The sequence below is a fragment of the Opisthocomus hoazin genome, chromosome 2, assembly GCF_030867145.1.
Source record: "Opisthocomus hoazin isolate bOpiHoa1 chromosome 2, bOpiHoa1.hap1, whole genome shotgun sequence".
NCBI lineage: Eukaryota > Metazoa > Chordata > Aves > Opisthocomiformes > Opisthocomidae > Opisthocomus > Opisthocomus hoazin.
This window is the reverse complement of record NC_134415.1, coordinates 102,371,292-102,388,875: the sequence shown is the minus strand read 5'-3', so window position 1 is coordinate 102,388,875 and position 17,584 is coordinate 102,371,292. Positions and strand designations below refer to the sequence as shown.

Here is a 17,584-nt window from a genome sequence, read left to right as displayed (position 1 = left end):
CACTGAATTACATATATTGATACGCTTGTTAAATGTGTCAACAACAGGCAATAAGTCTCAGCAGTATGTACCATCTACCTTTTAGAAAACTTGATTTAATAGAAGCAGATGCTGAGAGCCTTTACCTGAGGAGTCAGTGACTGGCTCAATATTTTACACAAATTCTTCAATGCTTCACTAGGGATAAGCCTAGGCTTAGAGTGCCAAGGCCAGGGGTGAGATTGACAGCCCAGCTCAAGTGTGTTTACACCAATGCACGTAGTATGGCCAATAAACAGGAGGAGCTGGAAGCCATTATACAGCAGGACGGCTACGACTTGGTCGCCATCACAGAAACGTGGTGGGACAACTCGCATGACTGGCATGCTGTCATAGATGGCTACAGACTCTTTAGGAAAGACAGACCAACAAGGAGAGGTGGGGGAGTTGCTCTATATGTGAGGCAGCAACTGGAATGCATTGAGCTTGGCCTGGGGGCAAGTGAAGAAGGAGTTGAAAGCTTGTGGGTTAGAATTAAGGGACAGGCTCACACGGGTGACATTACGGTGGGTGTATACTACAGGCCACCCGACCAGGAGGAGGAGGTTGATGAAGCCTTCTACAGGCAGCTGCAAGCAGCCTCACAGTCACAGGCTCTGGTTCTCATGGGGGACTTCAACCACCCTGACATCAGCTGGGAAGACCATACAGCTAGGCAGGTGCAATCCAGGAGGTTCCTACAGAGCATCGATGATAACTTTCTGATGCAAGTGGTGGAGGAACCAACAAGGAAAGGCGCGCTGCTGGACCTTGTACTAACAAACAAGGAGGGACTGGTGGAGGACGTGAAGGTTGGAGGTAGACTCGGCTGCAGTGACCATGAAATGGTCGAGTTCAGGATCCTGCGTGGAGGAAGCAGGGCGATAAGCAGGATCAAAACCCTGGACCTCAGGAGGGCTGACTTTGGCCTCTTCAAGGAGCTACTGGGAGGAATCCCGTGGGCCAGGGCTCTCGAAGGCAGGGGGGTCCATGAGTGCTGGTCGCTTTTTAAACAACACTTCTTCCATGCACAGGAGCAATGCATCCCCCTGAGAAAGAAATTTAGCAAAGGAGGAAGGAGACCTGCATGGTTAAACAAGGAGCTTCTAGCGGAGATCAGGCAGAAGAGAAAGGTGCATGGCATGTGGAAAGAGGGACAGGCCACTTGGGAAGAGTACAGAAACGTAGTGAGAGCATGCAGGGATGCGACGAGGAAGGCCAAGGCTCACCTGGAATTGAAGCTGGCAAGGGATGTCAAAAACAACAAGAAGGGCTTCTTCAACTACATCAGCAGCAAAAGGAAGGCTAGGGACAATGTGGGGCCGCTGCTGAATGAGGCGGGTGTCCTGGTGACGGAGGATGCGGAGAAGGCAGAGCTAATGAATGCCTTCTTTGCTTCAGTCTTCAGTGCTAAGACTGGCCCTCAGGAATCCCAGGCCCTGGAGGTAAGAGAGGAAGCCTACAGAGAGGACGACTTTCCCTTGGTCGAGGAGGACTGTGTGAGGGATCGCTTAAGCGATCTGGATGTCCACAAATCCATGGGCCCCGATGGAATGCACCCACGAGTGCTGAGGGAGCTGGCGGATGTCATTGCTGAGCCACTCTCCATCATCTTTGAGAGGTCCTGGAAGACAGGAGAGGTGCCCGAGGACTGGAGAAAGGCCAATGTCACTCCAATCTTCAAAAAGGGCAAGAAGGAGGACCCAGGGAACTACAGGCCGGTCAGCCTCACCTCCATCCCGGGAAAGGTGATGGAGCAGCTTATCCTGGAGGCCATCATGAAGCAAGTGGAAGAAAAGAAGGTTATCAGGAGTAGTCAGCATGGATTCACCAAGGGGAAATCATGCCTGACCAATCTGATAGCTTTCTACGATGACATGACTGGCTGGGTAGACGAAGGGAGAGCTGTGGATGTTATCTACCTTGACTTCAGCAAGGCTTTCGACACAGTCTCCCATGATATCCTCCTGGGGAAGCTGAGGAAGTGTGGGCTGGAGGAGTGGTCAGTGAAGTGGATAGAGAACTGGCTGAATGGCAGAACTCAGAGGGTTGTCATCAGCGGCGCTGAGTCTAGTTGGAGGCTGGTGACAAGTGGTGTCCCTCAGGGGTCAGTACTGGGCCCAGTCTTGTTTAACTTCTTCATCAACGACCTGGATGAAGAGTTAGAATGTACCCTCAGCAAGTTTGCTGACGACACCAAACTGGGAGGTGTGGTAGACACACCGGAAGGCTGTGCTGCCATTCAGCGTGACCTGGATAGGCTGGAGAGCTGGGCAGAGAGGAACCTGATGAGGTTCAACAAGGGCAAGTGCAGGGTCCTGCACCTGGGGAGGAACAACCTCATGCACCAGTACAGGCTTGGGGTGGACCTGCTGGAGAGCAGCTCTGCGGAGAGGGACCTGGGTGTCCTGGTGGACGACAGGTTAACTATGAGCCAGCAGTGTGCCCTGGCTGCCAAGAAGGCCAATGGGATCCTGGGGTGCATCAAGAAGAGTGTGGCCAGCAGGACAAGGGAGGTTCTCCTTCCCCTCTACACTGCCCTGGTGAGGCCTCATCTGGAGTACTGTGTCCAGTTCTGGGCTCCCCAGTTCAAGAAGGATGAAGAGCTACTGGAGAGAGTCCAGCGGAGGGCTACAAGGATGGTGAGGGGACTGGAGCATCTCCCCTACGAGGAGAGGTTGAGGGAACTGGGCTTGTTCAGCCTGAAGAAGAGAAGGCTGCGAGGGGACCTTATAAATGCCTACAAATATCTGAAGGGTGGGTGTCAGGAGGATGGGGCCAAGCTCTTTTCAGTGGTGCCCAGTGACAGGACAAGGGGCAATGGGCACAAACTGAGGCACAGGAAGTTCCGTCTGAACATGAGGAGGAACTTCTTCCCTCTGAGGGTGACGGAGCACTGGAACAGGCTGCCCAGGGAGGTTGTGGAGTCTCCTTCTCTGGAGATATTCAAGACCCGCCTGGACAAGGTCCTGTGCAGCCTGCTGTAGGTGACCCTGCTTCGGCGGGGGGGTTGGACTAGATGACCCACAGAGGTCCCTTCCAACCCCTACTATTCTGTGATTCTGTGATTCTCCTTATAGATTAAATACAAATGAACTTCTTGACCCCCAAGAAGTTAATCAATATGTGGTTATAAATCAATTTTCACTTCTGTCGTGACCACTATTAAACATCTGCCAATTACAACTGCATTTTATTTACTGGAATATATTCCATTTGTATTATCTTTTATGCTAACAAATTTTAATAACATATACTTCTGTAAAGTCTGTCCTACATTCATTACTGTGGTCTTTCAGTGCCACTAGGGAAGTTTACCAAAATAGCAGCAATGGATGTTAATGGTTAAGTCAAGGGTTGAGAAGAATCCCCTCTATTTTGAGATAAAAGCTTGCCCTAAATGTTTCAGGTCTATTTCTTGACATCAAAAACAAAGATAAAAAAAGATTTCCATAATTCAATCTCAGTTAAAATATTAGATTTACACTTAGCCCCACAAAAGATTCGGTTTAGACTCTTAGCCCGGTAATAACAGATTGGCAGACCAAGTATGGCTATTTTCACTTATCTGTCCTTTCTAGTATTTCTGTGGATTTCAGAGTATGTGAAAGTCAGGCTCAAAAAGAGCTCAAAATATATGCACAATCTTATGAAGAGGCTAGGCCTCTTTGGTGTCCAGATAGCAATGAAATAATTTAGACTCCTTAACTGTTTTCCTTGCAGAAATTAAAATCCGAATTTAATCTCCATTCTCATTATTAGTTAAAAAAAATTACTAGATCCAGCTATGAATTTCAATAAGGCTTATCCATGCCTACTTTTAATCTTATTAAAAAGCTTAATACTGCTTTATATTATATCGATGACAAAGTAGTAAACACCTGTCAACAATATCAGAACACCAAATTCACTGTAATCATTCTGTGCATCTCCACAATTCTTTTTCATGTGTATCTTTTTTCATTTCACCCTTTGTAAACCTCATAGGCGCTATGAAGAGGTGTCAACAAAGTTTATGTCCTCTTATCTTCCCAATAATTCCAATGAGATTAAGACCTGAACTGCTTTGTATACATACAGCTGGTATTTTTGTTTTATGATGACCAGCTTAAGAAATTTGCTTTATAAATTTTAGTGGTAACACACTGAGCATCATGAAAAAACCTCAGAAAACCATTTGCAGTAAGCACTGCTGACTGTGTTTGGATACCAGAACACCTGAGTCAACCAGAACTCAGGAGGAACAGAAAAGAGGTGTCACTTAAAAAAAAAATGATGATGAACACCCTGCGCAAGACTGGCAGTTCAACAAGTTCCTGGGCAGAGGCTTTGCTGCTACTCCATGTTGGGGGTCCTGCTTCCTTCCAGCCTCTACTCCAAACTTCATGCAATCAAAAACTCAATTGTCTCTGACCTGTTCCCTCCTCTGTCATTCCAGTCTTGGCATCACAGCTTCCCACCACTAATCTTCCCTCCTTGGTCTCCAATAAGCACATCCAAATATTTCTGAAATATACATCATCACGTACATCGTGATACTAGCCTTAAATTCAACTGTTCAATGAAGTTGTCATCTTACCCAGATTGATCAACATCAAAGCAAGACGAAAGTGTAAGACTTAAATTACACGTTATGCCACATTACGTTTCATGATGAATTTCAGGAGACTTACTGGGCACAATGTTGGGGTTTTCTTCCCCTGTATGAGAGCCATCTTTTTTCATAGTACAATGGCTCTTACACAGAGGGGAAAAAAAGGATGAATGCATTTCAAAGGTGATTTTGAAGATTAATATGTATTTCTGAAACACAGGCCAGGAACTGGCTGAAGAAGAGAATGTTAATGAAGATTTCTCTTCCATTACCATTTGAACTAGCAGAAATGCAACTGAGTAACGACAATTTATTAGTAAGTTTAACAAAGCTGCTGATACCACATGGATACAATGCTCAGTTGATGGACTTGTTTCGGCATTGAACCTCATTTTTTCCACAAGACTTCAGTGTAGATCGTAATTATAAAGCTTCAATCTAGCACTACAGATGGTTTCATCACTCTGATGGCCAATTTCAAAACTTTCAAAACCTTCAACAATGAAACTTAATAAAATGGACAGATATTATCATGCACAGTTTGAATACATGCATGAATACGCTTAGTTTTATGCAGCATTTAAAAAAGAAATCTTCCAACACAGAAATTCAAGTTTCAAGTTTAAACTATTACACTACAAAAGCAGTCAGCTAGTAAATTTTGTTCTTGTACTTGAATGTTAAAAAGCTTGTGGTTATCCTGCAGTTAATTACTTCATAGTGCCATAAATTTGCTTTTTCTGAAACTAATTTTAATAATTTCACTAAATAATAAAATTACTAGCTAACAATTTTACTCATGACCCAAATACATCTTTCATTAGAACTTATCCATAGAACCTTCAACAACAGAAAATGAGAAAATATTGTTTTACCCAAAGACTTAATGTCCAGGAAGAAAAGACTGAGAGAACAGGGCAACAAAACACTTCAATGCATGCTTCCTTTCTTATTCTTAAACTTCCTACAAACAGTGTAAGGCAGCTGACTATTGCCGTAAGGACAGCCACCCTGTCCTGCCAAGGCGCTCTATTTACACAAGCCAGTTACTTTGACTGTTTTAATACACCAACTCTTCTGTTTACCTAAGATATCACTTTAAGGTTTACAATCCCCTTTGTTTCTAGGCTGCCAGACCCTGGAAATAATAAAGCATGCCAGCTTGGAGAGAGCCAAATGAGTAATTACTTCTGAAATGATACTGCAGACACTGCTATCTTAATTTATTTGAAGCTGTTTATCCTGAGAATTTTATCTTTTCCACTGTTTTCTTTCCTGCTAGTTTCTCACTTAATACTTACTGTATCCAGTAACAAATAGGAACTCAAGTCACATGTGGTATTTATTAAAAAAGACCAACCCATACTTCCTTATATTCACATGTAGTATTACCAAGTATACAGGATAATTTTGGAATTGAACAAGAGGCAGGCACACTCTGGAAAGGCCATGCTGTATTGACAGACACTGCCTGCCACCTAATTCAGCAGGAAATGGCCTTTTAAATGTATTATAAGAGAGGGGTTATGGCACATGGATCTAGTGGCATGATTCAGAGTTTGATGAAAATGATGGTCCGTTAGTTACCTGTTTGAGTTATCCGTTACTAAACAAGTTTTAACAACCTATTTAAATACTTTGCTGATTCAAAAAATAATACCACATTTCTTTAGTGATATAAGATAAAGTATATTTCAGAAGGAAGATGCCTTTCCAACGTTACTATTTTCAGCCCGAGTTCTGCTCAGGGTTTCAAAATTCTCTCATCTAGAAAGTCCTCATAATCAAGCTGAAGCTTTTGGTTAGTAACATTTACTTTGGGATATTAATACCCGTAGACAACTTCCCACTCAGTTTCCTAGTATTTCAATTAATCTTGAGATATATTGCAGGGCGGTTCTTCTAAGTACTCTTCTGTACAGCAACAGTATGTCCCTGAGAGCATGATCATTTAATTTCATTTCATTTTTCATTCCCAAATTACATTAGAGAACTACATCCCCTGTGTATACAAGATGAGAACTTTGGATGGCACCTGAGTTCCAGTCCTTAGATGGGAACCATTAGATTCAGAAATTTCTTATCTTTGTTTCAGGGGCAAGGAACTTAAACTATATTGAGCATGAGATGAACTCTTCCCAGTTAAGCATTTCCTTCCAGTGCTCTGAATTATGTTTCATAGCCCAAGATAAAGCAGTTTTAATACAGTCTTTGTAGTCTTCATAATAGAAGAGGCAAAAATATACATTTCCCTGTTCAACTTACAGAGAAAAGAACCTTACTTTACCTTTGCACTACGGAGAAACACGACACCATTTTCTTCTAAGCAAAGATGTGTTTCTGGCAGCAGTGTGTTCTCCAGGCTAACTTAGTGCCTCAGAATACCTTCATTGCCATTCCTCAGTCTCCTAGACACTCAAAATTAATCACATTTTAATAGGACTGTGGCAGCACAGAACTGGAGTTACCTGTCTTCAGCACTTTTACTGTTCTGGAGAGAGAAAAGCCAACCACTCCAGATACAAACAACAGATACAGGGCACAGTCTGACTTCAAGCAGCTTGGGAAACATCCAAGCCAGCCAACTGTCAGACAGACATTTTGAGGTGGGAAATACCTCTTCATATATTTTTCAATTATCAATCATAATGTAATGTACTGCATTTTTTTCTTGTCCATTACCTTGACTTGAACAAAAATTATCACCACAGATCTTTTTTAATATACTCAAAGACAGATTGGCCAATCTATGAAAGACTTATAAAATATGCCTGTTCTTAATTTTAGCAACACACTGCAAATTAAATGTAATTTTCTTCCCACCCCTACCTGACAAACTGGCAAGCTCACAGTGATTACAGAAAACAAAAACAAATATATTTAAATAAAAATAAAATTTTTACATTTGTTTTCTCATCTTAAACAAAAAGAAAAGACATTTGTTACCTAAAGAATTAACAGTCCTTGGCAAAATCTATCTCCTTTTAACTCCTTTTCGTCTTCTCAGAGCACTACTGATTACTGAGAGCTTTTACAGCAGCCTGTTCAAATTATCCAACAATTTTTAGGACTTCCTGTTCTATCTTTCAGGTACTGTCATCAGGAAGATTTTATTCAAAGCTTCAGTTTTCAGTCTAGTCAGGGTGTTCTAGTAATTCGTTTCAAATTAAAAAATCTCCTTGGAACACAACTTTGGCTCCAAAGTGAATGTAGGAATCGATAACTACGCAGAGAGGGGTGTATGGACACCACACCCACTCATTGCCAGGACAAAACCACCCAAGCAGCTGTTCAGTTCTCACAACACTTTTCTGGATCCATTATCACATGCAGCACAGACATCTGAAAAGTGTGTCCCTCTCCTTAAACACCCTGGGAGTGGTTCGTATACAGAGTTGTCAGTATTCTAGTCAGTTCAGGCAGATACAAATTAAGTGCTTGTGCCATGCTTAGTCTTCCAGATGCTATACAAATCCCAACATAAAAAATATTACCAGGCAGCAGACAGTGTACCGCATAATACAATTATATCTGCAGAAATATATTCACAGAAAGTTAGGCTGTATTTTTCCAATTTTGAGTGTTTAATACTGTTTTTAAACAATAATTAACAAACTTTAGCATGTAAACAAAAGTGGATAACTGTATTTTCAGAAATCTGTTCTTCTGGGATGACTTTTTTAAGTGGTACAAGTTACCAAATGTTGGGCATCGCACTTGACTTCACCTGAATACTGTGACCAAACCAAATATTGATAGATGCTGGGTTCAGAATTGAGCAGTTCCTGTGCTGAGCCAAAAGCTGACTTTAGAAGAAATAATTTTTAAGAATCTCTTAGCATGGGCAGATGCAATGTTGACAACTCCTTATATAAACCTATGTTATGCATATATGTTTCAACAGACCTAAGAATATTAAGAAAAAAGCATGTATTTCAATAGCTAAGTTTAGTGAATTTTCTGTTGCCTTGTGCTGCCGTGTGTATTCTTCTTGGTTTGTTTCTGTTTCAGAGGCCTTTAACTCCTTTAAATCCTGCCATCCCAGCCCTTCCGGTACATGGACAAGCACTGCTAAAAAAACACACTGTGGACAGCACTGTATCTTGCACATATTGCCCATCATCACATTGAACAGTTTGAAATTTCAAATCTCCAATACAACATCAGCAGCTTTAAGCAAGCATAAACTCCACAGCTTCTGGCCTATTCCTTTGATGTGCTAACAGTGAGATTAACCCTGTGTTCACAATCCAGGAAACTCAAACAATATAAAATGGTGAGCTTCCTTCACTCTCCCGTTAGTATTCTACAACCACCGTGATAACACCCAACAAAACAGGCTTTCTCTTGAGCCACTGTCCACAAGGAAGTTTGAGATTGGCTTTTAACTTGTGTTAACAGTTTGCAGGCAGTCAATGGAGACAAGCATGCTGTTACAAGCATCCTATGACTTCATGATTCTGAAGATGTAATTTAAAGCAAAATTACCTCTAATTTTTTTCTTTTCCATTATTTTCAACCTTTATTTTCTGCAATAAATAGTAGAACTTTGATCTTTTCAGAGGAAGAGTAAATTGGAAGCAGCAAGACTGTTTTCTGCATATAGTACCTTTTGAAGATCTTCTCTAACATCTCATTTCTCTGTTACCTAATTCCAACACAAAACTGACCTTAGCTCATTGTAGTTATGTATGGACAACGCTGTGGCCATCAGTAGTATTAAGTCTTTAGAAAGATTAGCAGAAGCTTCTGGAAAGCAAGATGTCCCTATCACCATTTCCCATTACTCATGAAAAGAGTACAGAACAAGGCACAGATGCTTTCTGCCTAAGGAGTTAGAACCTAAAATACAGCAAAAGTAAAACCATGCTGGAGTGTGTGCATGTAAGGGAAGAGTGCAGAAAATTAGGAAACTAGGAGACAGATCGTATGTACTTTGCTTTTTAAACCATTCGTTCAAATTGTAGCAGCTCTGAATCATTTATTAAACAACATAGAATAACTGGGGGTTTAAGGAGGGAGCAGCAAACATGGCAGCTTAGGTAAATAGGGTGGAAAGAATCACCTAAAATGCATTCAAGAGCAAAAGCAGAAAAAAATCATTACTATAGTATGAAAGCTGTTTTGTGGAGAATGAAGAGGGAAAGCGTACGATGAGGGATGTAGTATCATGATGTGGAGCTGTACAAACCTGACAGCAGGAGAAAGAACAAACGAAAGAGATTTGACATTATCAACATCTCAGTTTACACCTACTAACTAAATACAATAGGGCAAACAATCTTCCTCTAGCTCGAGACCAGCTGTCACATACAACTCACATCTGTTTGCATGAACTTGTCTAACCAGAGCAAATGCCTGTCTTGAACAGTGCCCAGCCTGAGCTAAACTCTGAACGATGCCCAGGCATTGTCTGGGAGAACTCCAGTCAGACTGACCCAAAACCAAGTCAGGAAATATCCCACAAATTTAACATAGTGGGCAAAAGTGCCAGTCCCTGTGCCCGAGTCCTGGTCCTGTTTCATTTACTACTACAGATACAGCCTTTGTGCATGGCAGAAAGAACAGGGAGGGGATTTCAGAATGTGCACTCTTTGATTCCCTCACCACTTTTCCACATCCTACACAGGCTCCTTAGCAGATATGCATTCCACTTCACTTTAAATTGAAGAGGTTTCAGATCCTTCCATTCAAGACTCATGTCTCTGCCAGTACGCAAGGTAAACATGATCCAGTGCACTCTGTCAGTCTGTTCCACAAAATCTGCAGTACAGTCATCAGTCTGTTCCACAAAATCCACAACAGTGCACTCAAACTATGTGAATTTAGTTAGGCATTAGACCTTGTGTTAGTATTCATATATATGCACAGGTACAGGGGAATAACCATCTCCTTATGTTCCTTTGCAGCAACAATGTGGGACTTCTGGATTATAAAATGACCAGATCCTTTCATGACCTACAAAGACAAGGTAAACATGGACATACAGAGTCAACTTTTAGGAGCATTCCAGCATCCGATCGTTCCCACTGAAATGACCGACTGAACTCAACACTTCTCCAAAGCATTGAATGACTAGCAGTTTAGAAGTCCCTACTCAAACTTGTGAACAGATGCAGAATTTCCATTGATCATTAAATTGTTTAGTCCTTTCCACCTGAGAAAAGGAACAATAAAATACTATTTTCCTGATCTCATAGCATTTTTTCCCACCAACCTTACACAGATTTAAAAGAATATATAAAGCACTCTGAAATGGAAAGTCATCTTGATTTATTTGTTGTTAGGTATGCAGTCCTTACAGAAAATGAAAGTCGAGCCTCAGTTTTTGATTAATTGCCCTGTAATTAGTTTCACGGGATAAATATAGTGCATAATTATTTCATTTTATAGGCTTTTAACGCACTCCCAATTTTACAACTGTCTGCTTGTTTTATTATTTTTTGGAAAGGGTAAGAAGATACAATCAATTAATTTTCCTAAATATCTCACTAAAGCATGTCTTAAACCACTGGGACAACATCCCAGGGACATGGCAGAGTCCCCATCACTGAAAGTTTTCAAGAGTAATTGGACAGGGTGTGAGATAATCTCATACAGGTTCCCTTTCTCACAAAAGGTTAGGCCAGATAATTTTTCAAGGTCCCTTCCAACCTGGGCTATTCTATGATTCTTTAATCTTCCTGTAAAGTACAGGGGTTTGTCAGTCATGTGTCACAAATGAGTATTTAGGTCATGGTTAACTGCATTTTACTTCACTGGTTCTTAAAAGTGAAATGACTAAACACACCAATTGCTCCTGGTAGAATTAATATATTTTCATATGTTATCCTTACCAAGTAAAATATTCTGACAATATGTTATAATTCTTTTCTGTTAGCACTTAGTCACATAAACACAGTTGGTCCCTTAGTGCTTCATCCTGTGCTAAATATCCACAGCAAATGATGGCCTCCTGTCCAAAAACCCTTCCCCATTAAGCTAGTTACCCAAATACAGGTGCATCTGACTGTCACATTTATAATTTGGAGTTTCACATAGTTCTGAACAGCTGTTCCTAATCAGGTTACACATATGAGGAAGTTTTGCCCTTGTGCAGCCCTCTTCATCAAAATCAGTAGTGTTCATTAACTCTGGTCCTAATGCTATTTCAGAAACAGACTACGTCTACAATTGTTTTCAGCATAATCAGTTCTTAAACCATACCTAAGTTACATTCCTTCCTCTGTCGCTATCCATCTTTGCAGCCTACTATGAAGAATTCTATCAAAGGCTTTATGAAAATCCTAGAACATTATGTCTGACAGGTAACCTTTATGTATTTTACCCACTTTATTTCCAAAGAGCTCCGGTAGGCTCAAAAAGCACCATCTTCCTTAGAGGAACTCTGATACCTTCACCGCATCAAACTACACAAATGTACTATTCTGTCTTTAATTATAATCTTCAGTTTACCTGAAATTCTCAAAAACCTCCTGGACTGTAACTCAAAATCTCCAGCCTGCTCTCGCAAGGACAGTATCACAGCAGTGACGCTGCAGTCTTTTGAAACAATTACTGGTTAAAAAATACAGCATGCTCTACCAGTTCCCCATTTTCATAAACGGTTTACAGAATCACAGAATGGTAGGGGTTGGAAGGGACCTCTGTGGGTCATCTAGTCCAACCCTCTTGCCAAAGCAGGGTCACCTACAGTAAGCTGCACAGGACCGCGTCCAGGCGGGTCTTGAATATCTCCAGAGAAGGAGACTCCACAACCTCCCTGGGCAGCCTGTTCCAGGGCTCCGTCACCCTCAGAGGGAAGAAGTTCTTCCTCATGTTCAGACGGAACTTCTTAAGCTTCAGTTCGTGCCCGTTGCCCCTTGTCCTGTCCCTGGGCACTACTGAAAAGAGCTTGGCCCCATCCTCCTGACACCCACCCTTCAGATATTTGTAAGTATATATTAGGTCCCCTCGCAGCCTTCTCTTCTTCAGGCTGAACAAGCCCAGCTCCTTCAGCCTCTCCTTGTAGCAGAGATGCTCCAGTCCCCTCACCATCCTTGTAGCCCTCCGCTGGACTTCTACAGTAGCTCTTCGTATTTCTTGAACTGGGGAGCCCAGAACTGGACAGAGTACTCCAGATGAGGCCTCACTAGGGCACTCGACCTCCTGGCCACACTCCTCCTAATGCACCCCAGAATGCCATTGGCCTTCTTGGCAGCCAGGGCACACTGCTGGCTCATGGTTAACCTGTCATCGTTTCCTTCAGAATATTTAAAATTTGCATAATGCTTTAAAGTATATATGACCTTTCATAGATACATAACAACAGGCCAAGTCTCTGTCCTGTGAAATTTATAACCTAGTTCATAAAGCTATTTAGAGGAACATTATCCCTATCTAATTCACTTCTGCTTTATTTCATATGAGTATTTCTATGGCAAAAAATAATATATTATTCAATCAGTTGTTTTATGAAATAATAATTTTGATTCTCACTTTAGGGAATCACAGAAAGTGGAAGTGAAACAATTAAAGTATACAACTAGAAACATGTATCATATGTGTGTATATACAATATACGTGCGTACACGTGTGTGTGTGTATATATTTTTATATCATCAATACAATCTCTCTCATGAAAGACTGATAATTACTTTCTGAAAGATTAGGGAATTATTTAAAACAAAAAAAGCATATATACCAATAGCTGATCCTTAACTATTGCATTGCAAATGAAACCATCCATGCCAAAATACACTCTCAAAACCATTTGTCCACTACAATCTCATGGCAGTTTTCAAAGGTGTAATTCAAATATCAGGCTTGTAACTGGGACTGATTCCTTGTTAGAAAACACAAAGCTCACTCTCTAAGCTCACTCACTTTTATTTTCTTTGAGTATTTGATGGGCTGAGGTACACATTATAGAGGTAGCACAGCAGCCTCCCCCTCCTGCCCTCACTTTTTTTTTTTCTTCTTTTTTTTTCCTTTTTTCTTACTGGCATCTTTCTGGGCTACTGACATAAGAGAAAGTGGCTTGAAGAAGAGGCAAAATGCCTCTGAAGATCCAAGCAGATTGAGGAATAGTGGCGTTATCTGGCAGTCATTCCTGAAAATGCTAGCTGGGAGAAAATGAGCTGAAGCAGCACAGAAGATGTAGTTTATAGCATCTGCTATGCTATCTTAACATGGAACTGATTTGCTGGGAGCTTTTTAGGAGCCGTTTGGATAACTCCTGTTTCTCCATTGTATTTTCCATAGATACATACATAAAATTATATGTATGTGTGTACACACACTTCAGTATTCCCACAATATTTTGAGAACAAATGGTGGAAAATTAAAGTGAAAAAGAAAATAATTGGCTTGCTTTAGAAAAAAAACATTAAGCACAGGAAAACCAGCAATAGTTGACCACGTGGAGAACACACACTGACAGCCCCCTCCTGTGTTCAAAATTGCGTAAAACTGAATGCCTGCATAAGTTAGTAGAACTTTAGCAACAGAGTCAGAAATAGGAAGGGACACTTGGGGTTGGCGAGCAGACGGACAGGATGGAATTATCTGTTTCATCTAACTGGGCTGGTTTTGTTACATTAATTTTTATGGCTCATCACTACTACTGTGGCTAACTGCATTCAGCATTCCATGATTTTTTTGTAGGTTGTGATAAGGAAAGAAGGAAATGGCTTGCTAGCTACCATTAATTTCTGTTTGCAGTTATCTATGAGCCTGTTTCAATGTAAACTCTGGTCTCTGAGTTCCATTGACACTTACTCGCTTCTAAATGATGATGGTGTTCCAAGTTTCTTGATTGCTTGGTATGTTTTTGCTTCACATTGCCAACAGACTCCAGATTTGACAGGAGAGTTGCAAAGATGTGTGAAGCATTCTCACTTACTGACTTGAAGATAAGTGCAAGACAGAAATATATCTCAAATTTATATGTGACTCATTTTCTCAATCACTGATAACTGTAAATGAATGTAAACACATGCAGGGTCAACATTGGAGAAGGAAGTTGTAGAGGGAGGAGGGGGCTAACAGCATCCGCAAAACCGCAAATCTGTTTCTACTTTAATTCAAAACATAAAGCACCACTGAACTTCATTCTCAAAATTTCAAACAAATGTATTTGTACAGGAAAGTAGCTGTATTTAGGTAGAAAAATCATCTAAAATGAATACTTCGTGTATGTTAGTTCTATGTTATAATTGTTCTTATTAATCTATTTTATACTGTAATTTGGTGTTTTAAAAGAAATGAAAACTGATACCTTAGAAGAATATAATTATCAAACCCCAAGAATTCACAGGTATAATTTTGTCCTTATGGAAGAAATCTAATTTACTAGCAGTGTGGTTTAGAAATGGTGCTATTTATTTCTTTTAAAATTCTTGTCACCATAAACCAAGTCACACTTTTAGATTAAGCTGAAATTTAAGGAAACACTATTAAGAACATTTTTGACTACCAAAAAGAGACGTTAAGGGTGATAACAGGTGACATCAAGACACTCAGAGCAAATGAGTTCTTTTTTATTTCAGCCTATGTTGAAAAAAGAAGACAGACTAGCAAATTAAAACAAAATAGCAAATTAGCAGAAGGAATGATAAAAATGTTTGTAAACTTTAGGAAGATACTGAATAACTGTTAACTCAGATATACTACAAATCATGGTATGTTTGCTTTTATAACAAAGTTTCAAATTTCTAAGACCTTTGAAAATTGTTCAACTTTTTAAACCAAGTAGCTTTAAGATGAACAATGTTCACTTGTATTTAACATAAAATCCTTCTTGCACTAATACTCTAGAAGGGTTATGGTACCACATGTTTTTAATGGGATGTCTGGGAAGATGTTAAAATACGCTCCTCCTGGTGAACATGTACAGATAATTTTTTTCAACTGGTAATACCAAAGGAGCAGCTGAACAAAACTGAACTTAGAATAATGGACTAAAAATGAGAAAAAATACATAACAAGAGCTAGGAATTAATTTTGGTTTCCTTGAATAAGGATTCTGTTCATAACACACACAGCTTTAAGCTGAAATTGCATGCATAGAAGACATGAAAGGCAACCTATCAAGTTTTCCCTACCACACTTCAATTTGAAATAGGGCCATACAATCTAAAAATTAAAGTTTCATCCTTTCAAATCCTATTTTTCCTCCTAATTCCTTACAATTTAATCTATGAATTACAGTTTTCTACTACCTTGTCGGACTTAGAGATGGTCGGACGGGGACTTTTCAGGCTGAAGATCAAACAAAGCTTTACTACTACAGTTTGTAAAACATGAAACAGACATTTGACTTACTCAAAATGCAATTATCTTTTAGACTGCTATGAATATGGGCTTATAGCTGGTATCCTTTAACAACTCAGGTTAAGGAGCCCTTATTTATTGGTGTCATTGAGATAATTGCATCTGATTTCCTTTGCTGGCTGTAAGAAGTTTCACTAGCAATTTTATTATCTGACCTAAATGTATAAATGATTAGCAAAATGTGACTTGGCAAGGGCCAGTTTAAACACAGCCTGCAGCCCATCATGCCTTAAAAGATACAATACATTTTGTAAGTATAACTCTAGAAAGGAAATGCTGGCCTCCTTCCTGCAGGGAAGAACTCCAGCATAAAGAAGTCAAGATATTGTCAGGACAAGAATAACAACAAGATACTTAACAGGAAGGCTCTTATGTCAGACAGTAACAGGCACCCAGCTGCCAAACATGATCATCACTAGAGATTAATGCAACTCCAACCTGTATTAGTTTTAATATGAAACTGTTTTCCAAACTCGTGCAGTAGGTTAACATTTAGCCTTGCTGAACCTGGAGAGAGAATTTCCAGTATTAAATGAATAGAATTAAACAACACTGATCTCATTGTAAGTAAAAAATTATATGCTAGAGGAGAGCAGAGAGCCCACAGAGGAGGAATCCACAATGTGAATTTCTGCACCTTCTTATTTACCATTTGCTGTGAAAGAGAGAAAATAAAAAAAAGCTTCAAAGTACTGCAATAACAGAATTTTATTACAGGGTATCCCATTTTGATCTGCCTATTCCTTGAGTAAGTGTATTTCCTATAAATCTTCTATACCTTCCTATTATTCAAAAGGGCTAATATTCTGCTTCTTTTATTTGCTGCTTATTCCGCATTCCACAAAAACATCAGTTCTTCAAAGCTAGCTCTCCAGTATCCACAAACTCCTGAATCAGTGTAACATTGTAGTCTTGCTCTCAGGTACAAAGAAAGAAGTATACCCTACACAATTCATGGTAACCAGACAGCCTTTAGCTGATACAAACACAGTTATGAAAGCGTTTTTACATAAACAAAAAGCAAGTGATTTGCAGGTTACATTTCCAAGCAGGACCAGATGAACTACATAAAAAAAATACAGTGACACCACTGACAAAACTATCAAAGAAAATTAGAAAAAAATTATAATACAGGAAATTAAGTGCTACCAGAACAGTAAATTCCAAAGCAGGCTGCTACCTGAATCCAGACTACTGGATTGAAAGAGATTAGTACTTACAAAAATCCAGAAAAAGAATTTATAGCAAAAAGAGAAAATACAACAACAACAACAAATCTACAGTAAATTAAATGTTTACTGTGGAAGTAGCATTTTAATTATTAGACAAAGATGTATTACAAACAACTTGCAAAGAACAGGTTCTGTCAAATTAAGTGTGCGCAGACTCCTATTGTTCTACTTGTCATGCTGATTCTCCTAACTCCATTAACCACACAGAGATCATAAACAAAGAAGAAGAGTCTACTCACTTATCTTGACAATATTTGCATTTGTTTTCAGTATTCTCTTCCTACTTAATATATTCACAAGTGGAATCCACATAAGGGTAGCATTCAACTAAAGATTAAGGCACTTAAGACTCACATACTGGGTCCAATACCATTTAACATCTTCACTGCATGATGGGACAGAGCAGTGCCTCAGCAAGCTTGCAAAT

At 39.9% G+C, this 17,584-nt stretch overlaps 1 protein-coding gene across 7 annotated transcripts in view; it reads right to left on the bottom strand.

Annotated features, from left to right (window-relative positions):
- KHDRBS2 (KH RNA binding domain containing, signal transduction associated 2) overlaps positions 1–17,584 on the bottom strand; it is a 430,741-nt gene that overhangs the window by 386,037 nt on the left and 27,120 nt on the right. The window lies entirely within an intron of this gene.